Below are 14601 nucleotides of genomic sequence, written 5' to 3'. Positions count from 1 at the left end.
GGCTTTTTTTCAAAGCATTTTTTTTTAGCATCCAGTATTGTTATTGAGAAGTCTAACAATATCAGTGGTTCTGAATTTTGTTTCTTCATATATGCCTTCTAACCCCCTTTATCTCCCAGAAGTTTTCAGGATCTTCTCTTTATCCTTGATGCTCTGACACCTCATGATGGTATGGGGCTTTAGTTATTCCTCATGCTGGACACTTTGGTCATCCTTTTTAAAAATATTGAGTCTCATATTCTGCAATTTGAGGAAAATTTCTTGCAGTATTTTCTGTGTAGTTTCTCTATTCACTTTCTCTTTATAATCTTTATGAAATTTTCATTTTTCAGATATTGGATCTGGAATCTATATATCTGTTTTTTCTTCCCCATTTGCCTTTTTGTTCTACTTCAAGATGAATTTTCTCAACATTATAATCTAACCCTGATGTTGACATTTTAATTATCTTATTTTTAATTTCCAAGCTTTTTCTGATATGTTTATGGACACAATATCTTCTGCTAGCTCCCTGAAAAGATTAATTATAGTTTAGAGTTTTTTAAAAGTGATTTTCTCTTTGCTTTGCATGTTTCTCCTGCTTTAGGCTTTTGTCTGTGTTCATTTGCTCCTTTGTGTATTTGTCTTCTTTATATCTCTCTTATAAAGGCATTTATATGTGGAAGCATTCCCTAAGTAGCAGATAATTTATAATTGTCTTCTCATTTAATAGTGAACCATAGAAAGTTGTTTGGGAGTTCTGTGCAAATTGTAGAATTTTTCCACTAAAGAACTTCACAGTAGGTTGCCCAGGTAGTGAGTGGCCTTTCTTGGGAAGGCTTCCACTTGGATGTCATTATTCCTGGATTACAACTCCTAGCATCTCATTGCCTTCCAAGATCGTGTCTAAGTCATCGTTATCCCCCACGCAACCCAAGAGTGTGTGTGTGTGTGTGTGTGTGTGTGTGTGTGTGTATGGCAGTGTGTTGACTGGACACATAGACATGTGGCTCTGTTTCATAAACCTAAAAGCACAGAGCATCAGGACTTGTCTCATATAGTATAGTCAGAAGTGGAGTTGGGTCTTGAACCTTGGACTTGTAGTTAAATATCCTTTCTACAAGTAATACACCTCCTACTTTCCATCAGAGCCTCCCTCAGGATAGAAGAGATTTTCTGCTTATTTCAGGAACCTGGAATAGAGCTAGAAATATTCTGTCTGTAGCACTAAATTTCATTTATTATCTTGTATTTTAACTTTCAAAAACATGAAACCATGTCCCCGTTGGTTTCAGTATAATACTTTTAATCCAGAATCTTTGAGTAAAGTCTATGTACCTAGAAAATACACATGTATATCTTATGGCTTCTCATACTCCCCACCTGGATGCATTCACCTACCCCAGTGTGAGCACTGCCACATGTGGCTAAGAGTTATGAGTTCAAATGATGTCAGAGATACCCTCCCCCTCCTCCTAATAGTGGCTTAAACAAGAAAAGACATTCTTTCTTTCCCATACTAGTAGGAGCATGATCATGGGGGTCTATAATGGCAAGGGTTCAGCCTCCTTATGTCTTGATGTTCCACCATTGCTATCATGTATCCCTTGTTGGTCTGATTGAAGTGACATACCCTCCTCAGAAGTGAGGAGGAGGGTATGTTGAGGGCAAGCTCCTTTCCTTTAAGGACACAACTCAGAGTTGAAGATATCTTTTCTATTTCACTGGCTAGGACTAAGTCACATGGTCACACCTGCCTGCAAGGGGGCTGGAACAGGCACTTATCAATTATCTTGTAAAAAGGAGACACTGGATTCCAGGAGACAATAAGTGATCTCTCCTACCATGGTGTTGCCATCTTATAGCTCAGGCCACAAAGAGCACAGGGCCATGGTAGCACCTTGCAAGGAAGATTCAACATGAAGGCTCTTTCAGTGACTACTCCTGGAAATAGTGACTCAGCTTCCAGGAAGTCTCCCATAAGGGGACAGATCAGTCCTGCAGCTGCAGCTGCTGGCCATCCTGTAGACCCCAGAAAGGCAGCGGTGTTCTTGGATGGCAGCAGTCAGAGGAACAGCCTTTCCACGGTGGTGTAATTTTCATGCTGGCAGGTCTAACCACCTGAAGGTGGGGGGTAGAGATGGGTACTTGTTCTTAGGAACTGCTCCATTGGCCTTATCTTTACTAGTCTTAGCTATTGAGGTTTCCTTAAAGCTTTGGGTCATGCTCCAGGGATGCTAGGTGCCAAGGAAGCTTCAGGAGCCACATAGTCAGGAGTGGGGTGGGGAGGATCTAACAGATTTGCATATCTGGGACCTCTAAATTTCCAGATATCTAGTTCAAGAATTGGGTTAGGTTGGCATTTTCATGGGTTTTTGTTTCAGTATATCCATGCAGCAAAGACAGGTAAAACAGGTAAATTAGAGGTGGTTGATTTGAAGAAACTGGCCTATCTTGAGGTAAGTGGAAAAAATTACCAGATGTTTTAGAGGACACCACAGTTTGGGGGTACTTTTAGGCATATTCCATGAACAGTAGATATAGAGAAACATACAGTAAGTGGGATTTTCAGAATTCAGAAGCTTCTCAGGAGAGAAGCCTAGCTAATATTTCCTTAATTAAATAATGAGGTTGATAATTGTCATATTTACTGCCAAGCACTTTTCTAAGTGTGCATAATTTAAAGAGATTGCCACAGACCTAGATTTCAAACCTAGGTCTTTCTGGCTGTAAAATTTGCATTTTAACCACTGTATTATGTTGAACAGAATGGTAAGTAGAGATAACTTACTTCCATTTTTACTTTTTAGATTAGTGTGGCTGCTTATGACTAAACCTAGAGTTCTCAGAATACAGATGTTCAGTGACGTAATATATACCCATAAGGCAATAACAGGAATACTTTTATTAGTTTTACTGTTGGCGTATATTGCTTTGGACTAAGGATTTCATATCAGCCTAAATGTACAAATCTAGAATCACTTCACAGAGAAAAGAATTTGCACAAATTACCCTGAGGTTTTGTATTAAAATGCTATTAATATCTCACTGATGCCATAAGAAGGAACATACCCCACCTTTATGAATGATTTTGCCTAGTAAGCTCAGTCAGCAGTGGCCATTGTGGTTTGGAAGAAAGATGCTTAGTATGATGACAGTCTGTTTCTACAAAATTTTCAGGAGACCTATTCTTCAATAGAAGGGAAGAGAATATTAGACCCAAACTGGAGCCATGCACAAAGGACCGCATCACATTAGAATATTTGATATGCAAAAACAAGAATGTTTTAGGTGAGGCAACAAGGTGTGTTATTGATGTCAAGCAGCAGACATATTTATAGAGACTGAGGAATGTGAGTGTCTGACTGCAAGCACTTTTATGTTCACTCAGCTGTATTGAGATTTTTTTTTATTAAATTGAAATATACCATGCTTTCAAAAAGCCCCCTTGTGCCACATCCAAATAAGAGCAGAATAGGTCCCTTATATGAGGAAACCACAAGTCTTGAAAACAGTGGTGTTCCTTGATGTTCTTTGGCTGCACTACTGTTTGGTTTAACTAGCATTTCTGGTAATGGAATTGCTTGAGTCTCATAATTAGTTTGCTTAGAATTTTGTTTCTGCCAGACCTCTTCCTGTTGACATATTCAAACTGAATCAAAATTATTTGTATGACATCATAAGCAGTGTAGGTATAGCATTTGAAAACAGTCTAAGGCTCTGATATATTAATTAATCTATTTGGGTGTGTTTGCTTGGAAACCTGGAATGAAGCCTGTTTTAAAATATATTTGTTTTTAGACTATAATCTGAGAAAGAGAAAATTTTTAATCTCTATGACATTTTAAGAGAGTCATTCCCAATCTCTCAACATCTCATACTCCAACTAATTTATTTAGTGAAAGCGGGGAAAGTAGCAGAAACACTACCTAAGCATCATCAGTATTTTTATATTAGAATCACCTATGAAGAAGGTTAAAGAAATCTTCATTATCTTTCCTAAACTAAGTGTTTGACATAAAAATTGAAACTGTGTATTGTCTTTCATTATCAAGTAATAAACTATAAATTTGTTATTAAAAATATGGATGTACAACAGGAAAATAGACTAGCTGTACTCTTGTTTAGCTATGGGATGCAGTAGGTTCTACTGTTAAAATTCTTTAAAATTATTAAGTGCTTGACCAAGAGACTGAAGAGCTAAGAGATTTAAAGCCAAAAAGTTAGGAGTCAACACCAATGGAAAAGCAAACAGAAAGTTTAAAGATAACATCTCTTAATATGTTATACTCTGAATATAAGATGAATTTAAAAGACAGCATCTCTGATATTATAATGTAAGTTAATAGGACATGTTAAGTAGTAGCACTCCCAGTTTTTAAGAAACCCTTCTGTAGAGTAAGGGAAAACACCCTTTCCTGCTAACTAATTCCTAAATTAAATCAGGAAGAAATTCAATTTTCAGTTCTGTTATCCATGAAATGTTAGGTTTAGTGACTTACTTAGAATTATAACCAGATCACCTTGGTTGCATCCAGGCTCTTCTACTTACTGCTGTGTAACCCTAGGCAGGACGTTTAACCTTCCAAGGTCTCAGTTTCTTCTGTAAGGGCACCTAGAGCCTAGGGATGTTTGGGGACTAAATAATATGATACATGTGATGTGCCTGACACTGTCTAGGCACATAGTAAACCTTAGCTTATGTTGTGGTGGAGATGGGATTTTTCTTTATTCATAAAGAGATCTTTGCTGGTAAGATCCACACTCACTGTTATTCTAAAATAAAACACCTATAAAGTAAAAATGGACCCCATCAAAACTACAGTTCTAGTGTTCGATGCATCGTCCACATTAGAAAATGTTCTGGAGGGGTAAATCATTGCTATGCCTGTGGAGCTACTTTTCATTATTCCTCAGACAATGAAGTCAGAGGCTGGGAGTGCCAAAATGAGCAAGGCAGCGTCTGCCCTTACAGAATTTATAGTGTGGGCGGGGAGATGGATTCGTATATAAATAACCCAGGGGAGTGAAGGAGTGAACAGAGCAGGTAGGGAGAGTGTTGATCTTGGACTGCCTATGAAAACGCTCAGCCACAGCCTTCCAAAATAGGACACTGCAGTTATGGTCATGACCCCGTCAAATGTTATTCTCTTCCCACAGGAGGGTGGGCCGCCTGGGGAAGCCTGTCAGTCTGATGTGGTGATCCAGGGAGAGGTGAGGTACCTATTAACTAAAGACATGATATGAAAATATGAGTTCATAGAGTACTGAAATCATTTTAAGTAAGTGAACTCTGCTTTGGTAGGCACAGATAAAGCTCCAGTTTTTCCTTAAGACATCACCTGGTTCATAGGTTTACTTTTTAATCACAAAAAGAGGAAGTACGAGGGCTTCCCTGGTGGCGCAGTGGTTGAGAGTCCGCCTGCCGATGCAGGGGACACGGGTTCGTGCCCCGGTCCGGGAGGATCCCACATGCCGCGGAGCGGCTGGGCCCGTGAGCCATGGCCGCGCGTCCGGAGCCTGTGCTCCGCAATGGGAGAGGCCACAACCGTGAGAGGCCCGCGTACCGCAAAAAAAAAAAAGAGGAAGTACGAGGTTTCTAGGGAAATAGATCTCAACCTCAGCTGCATGTTGGAATCACCTGGGCACCTTTTAAAAAGAAACTTCATGCCTGGGGTATGTTCTGATTTAACTGGACCCGGGTATTAGTATTTTTTAAACTTTCCAGCTGATTCCATACATTGAGAGCCACCACTCTATGTACCCTGCGTTTTGTTTCCCCCAAGATTTTCTAATAAATTTCAGGAGCCCGGCTCAGCCCAGATTCTGTCAACAGGTTTTCCAGTGGGTAATTCCTAATTTAATACCAGTACATGTGTTTTCCCTTTGGAAGCACATGGCACTCTCTGCTGTTTTAGTAGGTGATGTTGGCTCCTGGAGAAATACTCATCTTAGGCTCTGAGCAGAGTAGCGGTGGGCTTTCTCAGCTAGCACTCCACCCCCGGAGAGCAAGTCGCACCCATTTTTCCCATCTCAATGGCATGACCAACCCACAGGTTTTGTTCCAGAACCATCTATTGAATAATTTAACAATAGGTTCTTCCTGTCTACCCTAAATCTCTCATGCCACAGTTTGAGGCCTGTTTTTACATCTGAAATTGAAGCACTTTGTAGTCGGAACCTTAGTCTATCCATATACTTCTAGGTTCTTGAATCATCTGTTAGACTTATATACTCCTTTGCTTGTCTCGATTTAGGTAACATGTCTCTATAAATTCTGTTTCTATTGCTTTATTCTTTCAATCAAAAAATATCTATTGAATGACAAATATGGGTCAGACACTCTCCTGGACATTAGGGACAAAATAGTGTCCAAATCTGACAAAAATTCCCGCCTTCATGGGACTTATGGTCAAGGGGGAGGAGACAAGAGAAACACGTAAGTAAGTAAAATGTGTAGCATGTTCAAAGGTGCCAAATGCTATGGAGAAAAATAAGGCAGGGCAGGAAGAAAGGGAGTGCCAGGGCTGGGGTTGTAATACATGAAATCAGCTTTGCTGTATTATCCACTCGAGAGCTGGTGAAGGCTTGGCCCAGAGTGGTAGTGACAGAAATGGTGAAAAGTGGCTGGAATCTGGATAAGTTTCATCAAGTCCTGAAGAAGGCAAGGGATTGAGCCCTGCTGGTATCAGGAAGAGGAGAATTCCAGGCAGAGGGTACTGCAAATGCAAAGGCCCTGGGGCAGGAGTGAACCTGGGATTTGAAGAAACTGCAGGAAAGACCAGTGTGGCGGAGCTAGCCAGAGTGAAGAAGGCTATGACAGTGGTGCTGAGCATGGGAAGAGTGCAGACTATGTAGGGCCTAGTAAGATTTTTGTAAACATTTTGGCTTTTTCTGAGTGAGATGGAGTTGTCAGAAGGTTTTGAGCACAGGAGAAACCCAATATTTTAATAGGATCATTCTGCCACTCAGTTGAGGCAAATCTATATGGGTCAGTGGTAGAAGCAGGGAGACCAGTTGTGAGGCTATTGTAGTAATCTAGCTGAGAGATGATGATGGCTTGGACCAGGGTAATAGCAATAGAGCTGAGTTGGAAATATTGAAATCTGGATATATTTTTGAAGGTGGAACTTGCTCTTAAATAAGTGTCTATCTAATATTTTTCCACATTCCTCTTGAAAGATGGAACTCAGACTCCAGTAAGGGACTGAATAATGCTAGTTATAGCAAAAGGTTGACTTACAGACTCTTGTTACCACCAATTCAGTATCGTGTTTTTTGCAGAATGATGGTAGATTCACCATGGCTTCCCACAGTCCTGACTCTCCCATTTTCCTGCACTTGTGCTTTGCCAGTCATTTACAATTGAGAATTCTGACCCAAACTATCAATGATCACTCTTGCCTGCTGTTGCTTAGTAAGTACCTGTCCTTCCTTCTTGCAGTCTTTACCTTATTCTATGGTAGGTCCCTGGAAGGTGATTTAGACAGGCAATGGAAGTAGAGGAAAGAATATGATACTGCTACAATTATTATCTAGGAGCCCAAGTTCAAAATAAATCAGGCTGAGAACCTCTCTTTTCCCACTCCTCTCCTATCTTCCCTCTCCCAACTCCCTTAACAAGGCAGAGAAAGATTTTCCTTTTCAACCTCCGCATAAATCTCCCAGGTAGCCTTTTATACCTTCTTTGCTTCTCCTCTGCCCTGAAGCAGAGTGTGGGTGTCATGAGAAAATGCAGTGTTGCAAAAAAAAATCTGGTGGTTCTCTTCTTCAAAACTAAGTGCACCTAACTCTAAATTCTGGGGTATTTACAGAAATATTTCTGTTATACAGGCATACCTCACAGATGTTGTGTGTTTGATTCCCGACCACCACAATAAAGCAAATATTGCAATAAATCAAGTCACACCAACTTTTGGTTTCCCAGTGCATATAGAAGTTATGTTTATAGTACACTGTAGTCTATTGTGTGCAATAATAGCATTATATGTAAAAAAACATGTACATACCTTAATTTTAATGTACTTTATTGCTAAAAAATGTTAACCATTATCTGACAATGTAGGGTGGCCACAAACCTTCGATTTGTGAAGAGCAATAAAACGGGTATAATAGTTATTCATTTTTAACAACTGAGAGAATTTCAGAATACATGTATACTCATTCTTCATCATTCATTCATTCAGCAACTACTTACCGAGTCCTTTTTATGTGCCAGGCACTGTTCTGCACACTGGGAGGTACGAGTGAACAAAACAAAGTATCTGTTTCTTATGGAACATACCTTATAATGCAGGAGACAGACAAAAACACTAGTAAACATGTATGTAGTACATCTGATAAAGATAATGCTGTTGATAAAAGTCACTTAGGAGAATGAAAAAATGGAATGCTTGGATAGTGTGCCACTGGTGGTGGCAAGTTACTATGAATATTTTAAAGAGGGTCACCAGAGACAGTGTTCCATTATCATGTTAATGATAATATGACATTTTCACAGTAACCTAAACAAGTGAGAGAGTAATTCAATCCCACATCTGGTGGGAAAATGCTCCTTGCTGTAGAAGTCCTTAGGTAGTTTTCTTCTCTCTGTATACTTCCAAAGTGACTTCATACTGTTCCATGGCTTTAGTCACTTCCTATACCCTGATGACCCCCAAATTTATATCTCCAGCCCATATCTTTCCTAACTCTAGCCTAGTATATCCAGCTGTTTATGGAGTCCCTCCTCTTGGTCATCTTAATAGATGTCTCATATTTAACATGTCTCTAACCAAATTCCTCATTCCCCCCCAGATTTACTCTTTCTGTCGTTTCCTTCTTCCTTCAGAAAATGTCACCTCCATCCTTTCTGTTCCTCAAGTCAAAAATCTTGGTGTCATCTTCTTCTCTCTCAAACCATACATCTGATCCATCAGATACATCATGAGTCACTTATATTGGGGAAAACAAGAAAAGGAGGAAACTTGGGGAGTTGGGATGAAAACATTAAGGTTAAAGATAAATAGAAAGCAGAGCACTAATAGAAGTATCTGCAGGTTGTATTTGATGATATGAAGAAAAATTGTAGCTAAGGGAACATGTACCCTAGAACTCAGGTTGACATGAAATCATATCATAAGTCAGATTCCCCTAAAAGAGCTACAATTTCAGAATGGTCCACATGTTTGGGTATGTCTTAACATCAAGAATTAGTTGTTTGTCTTCTTGGTATTGAGCTGCATGAGCTGAAGACCTAAATAGACATTTCTCCAAAGAAGATACACAGATTGCCAACAAACACATGAAAGGATGCTCAACATCACTAATCATTAGAGAAATGCAAATCAAAACTACAGTGAGGTATCACCTCACACCAGTCAGAATGGCCATCATCAAAAAATCTACAAACAATAAATGCTGGAGAGAGTGTGGAGAAAAGGGAGCCCTCTTGCACTGTTGGTGGAAATGTAAATTGATAGAGCCACTATGGAGAACAGTATGGAGGTTCCTTAAAAAACTAAAAATAGAACCACCATATTGACCCAGCAATCCCACTGCTGGGCATTATACCCTGAGAAAACCATAATTCAAAAAGAGTCATGTACCACAATGTTCATTGCAGCTCTATTTACAATAGCCAGGACATGGAAGCAACCTAAGTGTCCATCGACAGATGAATGGATAAAGAAGATGTGGCACATATATACAATGGAATATTACTCAGCCATAAAAAGAAATTAAATTGAGTTATTTGTAGTGAGGTGGGTGGACCTGGAGTCTGTCATACAGAGTGAAGTAAGTCAGAAAGAGGAAAAGCAAATACCATATGCTAACACATATATATGGAATCTTAAAAAAAAAATTGTTGTGAAGAATGTAGGGGCAGGACAGGAATAAAGACGCAGATGTAAAGAATGTACTTGAGGACACGGGGAGGGGGAAGGGTAAACTGGGACGAAGTGAGAGAGTGGCACGGACATATATACACTACCAAATGTAAAATAGATAGCTAGTGGGAAGCAGCCGCATAGCACAGGGAGATCAGCTCGGTGCTTTGTGACCACCTAGAGGGGTGGGATAGGGAGGGTGGGAGGGAGACACAAGAGGGAAGAGATATGGGGATATATGTATGTGTATACCTGATTCACTTTGATATAAAGCAGAAACTAACATACCATTGTAAAGCAATTGTACTCCAATAAAGATGTTAAAAAAAAAAAGAATTAGTTGGCAGAACTAAGGCTGCCAAACTTAGTTCTTCCCAATCAACCCATGGATTGGGAAGAGACTTCAGGTACCTATGGGAATTTTTTACATAAAGTGGACCGAAAGCATTTTCTGTCCCCTGCTTCTGGAAACATTGTGTGATCTGAAACTGGAAGCAAGAAATTCAGAATCATAATTATAAAAAGACAATGGGGCTTCCCTGGTGGCACAGTGGTTGAGAGTCTGCCTGCCAATGCAGGCCCTGGTCTGGGAGGATACCACATGCTGCGGGCCAACTAGGCCCGTGAGCCACAACTACTGAGCCTGCAGGTCTGGAACCTGTGCTCCGCAACAAGAGAGACCCGTGCACCGCGATGAAGAGTGGCCCCCGCTTGCCGCAACTAGAGAAAGCCCTCGCACAGAAACGAAGACCCAACACAGCACCCCCCCCAAAAATTAATTAATTAATTTAAAAAAAAAGAATGAACATTTGAACCATTTTTTAGAAAAACAAATCCTCTTTGTAGACATATCTGCAACAAAGCAAAACACTGCTGAAGCATCAAGAAAGGGAGGATCTGATAATTTTCTAGGGGCAAGAGATGGTTAATCGTTAAGTGTCTTGACCAAATTAACTTGAATAAGAACAATGAAAAGGAAGTAAGTAGTCACTGTCCTTCTATTTTATTTTGGTATATGTTTCCCAGTATTCAAATTCTTAGTACAGTACAGGAGGTTCTTGCTGTTTTGCTGCACTGAGTTCCTGAAAGTCACATGCAGATCCCCCTAAAGGAGATTGGAACAGTGTGAAATTGGGGTATTGCATTCTCCACCCAAGGGTTTACCATCAAACAAAAAATAGGTGTAACCAAGAGTATAATATAAAAGATCTTCTGTGGTTCTGGTAAAATTGTGTTTTTCTCTCTACTTACAACAGAAGTGTAAGTGCGATACTAGTTACCCCCTCGTGGAGAGAAGCTGAGTCCTTTGTAAACTTTTAAAAGATCTTTCCTCAGACTGGATTTCTCTCTCAGTGCCAGATTTTAGGCTAGAGATTTGATTGCCCTGAATTCAGTCCTCAGATAGCTAACTCCCCAAATAGGCTTTTTGGCCAATGGATGACAAGGCTGAATTTCCCATAAAGGAGGTTGTTAGAGACTAAAATAATTTCTCTCATGAAGTAGAATGAGTTTGAGCATTGGAATCTGACAGAGCGGAGTGGGAAGTTTTGGTGTGCCAGTCACAGGCTTTGTAACCTTGGAGAAATCATTCATCTCTCTTGTACATTTCTTCTTCTGAAGAGCTAAGATAATACCTACCTCATGGGTTTCATGTGGAAGCTCAACAGATAACTTGTTTAATGCCTGGTATTTAGTAGGCATAATAATATTAAATATTCATTGTTATATCTTTCCTCTCTTAACAAAAGTGATCTTTCAAAGCTTGTTTCTTTTGTTTTATAAAGAATTGTTTTTAGTTTGATACCTCAAGTTAGAGCTGAAGGCTCTAAACACCAAGAAATTCTTATTCTTAATAGTAAACTCCCTATCACACTTATCAAATTGGATTGTTAGCTCTATTGATAATGTTAGTAGTTGTCATATATGAGTGCTAATTTCCTGCCTAGTACAGCAATTAGTGTTTGCCAGAATTACCTCTTATACACTTCCCAGAAACCCAGTGAAGGAAGATACCATCCTTTTCCCCATTTTAAAGATGAGGAAACAGAAGGATTGAGTAACCTGTTCATGGTCACCCAGCTCACAAGTGGCAGAGCCAGGATTCAGACCTGGACACTTTGACTTCAGTCCTGCGCCCTGAATACTATAATACTAGAGTAATCATTTAATACTGCAGTAGTATATTAATATGAATGTCTCTTCTTGCCTTAGTCACCAGGGACATAACTCCTCCAAAAATGTAGAGACTGGGCATGGAAAATGTAACCTATTCCTTCTGTTTTTATTTCTTTTGCCTTTTCCTATAATAAAACCAGAGGTCGAGACTGAGTAGAGATTCTATACCATTTGGGGAAAAATAAGTGTGTGAAAATAATACATTAAGCTGAACTTTTAAAATCATTTAAGATCACATGTCACTGAGGAAAGTCTCATTTGATCCCTGCAGACCCTTTGCTTTCCCCCTATTTAATTCTGTGAGTTAAAAGAAAAGAAAGGTACAGATTATTTATTAGATCAACTTAGTCTTTATTACCGTGCTTCCACTCCCTTGGATATTTTTTCTTTAATCCGTTTACATGTTTTTTGCCTGTTGCCATGGTAAAGCTCATTCCATGATATGAGAGATCTTGGTGCCAAAGAAGGTTTTCCTAGTGTTAAATCCTGCATTTTCACTTCCACATTTTTATCTTGGTGTTACTAGGGCAACCCAAATAATTTCATTTTCTCTTTGAAGTTGATACCTTTTAAAGCTGTTATACCCTCATGCTGACTCATTCATGTTCTTACCGCTTTTTTCTAGTTTAATTCCTGCAGCTACTTTCTTTCCACACACGTTTTTCTGCTTTTCTGTAGTCATAACAGCTGATGTACTGCAGTGTAGTGGTTAAGTATTTGGGGGATTACAAATCCCATTGAGGATTAGAAAAGAGCTATGGACTTTCTCACCAGAAAGAAGCACCAGTTTAAGAAAAAAGGATGAATATACAATGGGGAAAGGATTGTCTCTTTAATAAATGGTGCTGGGAAAACTGGACAACCACATGCAAAAGAATGAAACTGGAACACTATCATATACCATACACAAAAATCAATTCAAAATGAGTTAAAGACCTGAAACCATAAAACTCCTAGAAGAAAACATAGTGGGTAAGATCATTGACATCATTCTTAGCAGTGAGCTCTTGACACCCAAAACAAAGGCAACAAAATCAAAAATAAACAAGTGGGATTACATCAAACTGAAAAGCTTCTGTACAGGAAGGGAAACCATCAAGAAAATGAAAAGGTAACATACGGTATGGGAGAAATTATTTGCAAGTCATATATCTGATAAATGGTTAATATCCAAAAAATATGAAGAACTCATACAACTCAATAGGAAAAAAAAAAACCCAAACAATCCAATTTTTAAAAATAGGCAGAGGATTTGAATAGATATTTTTCCAAAGAAGACATACAAATTACCGACAAGCGCATGAAAATGTGCTCAACGTCACTAATCATCAGGGAAATGCAAATCAATGGCTATCATCAAAAAGACAAGATATAACAAGTGTTGGTGAGGATATGGAAAAAGGCGAACCCTTGTGCACTGTTGGTAGGAATGTAAATTGGTGTAGCCACTATAGAAAACAGTATGGTGTTTCCGCAAAAAATTAAAAATAACACTACCATATGATATAGCAATTCCACTCTGTGCATTTATCCAAAGGAAACAAAAACACTAACTGGAAAAGATGTCTGCACCCCCATGTTCATTGCAGCATTATTTACAGCAGCCAAAATAGAGAAACAACTGAAGAGTCCTCTGATGGATGAATGAATAAAGTAAATGTGGTATCTATATACAATGGAATATTACTCAGTCATGAAAAGGGAGGAAATCCTGCCATTTTCAACAACATGGATGGACTTTGAGGGCATTATGCTAGGTAAAATAAGTGAGACAGAGAAAGACAAATACTATGTGAATTCACTTGTATGTGGAATCTTAAACAAAAAAACTCACAGATACACAGAAGAGACTGGTGGTTACCAGAGGCTGGGCAGGGGGTGGGCACGGGGGTCATGGCTGAAATGGGTGAAGGCGGTTGAAAGGTACAAACTTCCAGTTATAAGATAAATGAATTCTGGGGATGTAATGGACAACATGATGACTATAGTTAACAATGCTGTATTGTATATTAGAAAGTTGCTAAGAGAGTAGATCTTAAAAGTTCTCATCATAAGAAAAAAAATTTGTAACTGTGTGGTGATGGATATTAACTAAACTTGTTCTGGTAATCATTTCACAATATATAATATGTCAAATCATTATGTTGTACAGTTAAAAATAATACAATGTTATATGTCAGTTATATCTCAATTACAAAAAGAAATAATGGATGGAAATATTGAATAAATAGTCTCTCTTATCCAAATTTATTTGATTCTTGGGTTTTGAATACCAAGTTGCAAGAGTTTGTGTAACAAAATATCTATCCCAGTCTATTCCAGTTCAGATTGTGAAAGTTAAGGTACCTATTTATTTCCATTTTTTATTTTATTTTATTTATTTTTGGCTGCATTTGGGTCTTTGTTGCTGCGCACAGGCTTTCTCTAGTTGCGGTGAGCAGGGGCTACTCTTCGTTGCGGTGCACAGGCTTCTTATTGCAGTAGCTTCTCTTGTTGCGGAGCACAGGCTCAGTAGTTGTGGCGCACGGGCTTAGTTGCTCTGCAGCATGTGGGATCTTCCCAGACGAGGGCTCGAACC

General features: G+C 39.1%; 1 protein-coding gene across 3 annotated transcripts in view; it reads left to right on the top strand.

The window, feature by feature from the left end:
* Window positions 1-14601, top strand: part of LRRC8C (leucine rich repeat containing 8 VRAC subunit C) — a 90091-nt gene that overhangs the window by 18799 nt on the left and 56691 nt on the right. The gene's annotated exons all lie outside the window — the stretch shown is intronic.

This window comes from Mesoplodon bidens (genome assembly GCF_964165515.1).
Source record: "Mesoplodon bidens genome assembly, chromosome: 2".
NCBI lineage: Eukaryota > Metazoa > Chordata > Mammalia > Artiodactyla > Ziphiidae > Mesoplodon > Mesoplodon bidens.
This window is presented reverse-complemented; position numbering and strand designations above follow the sequence as displayed.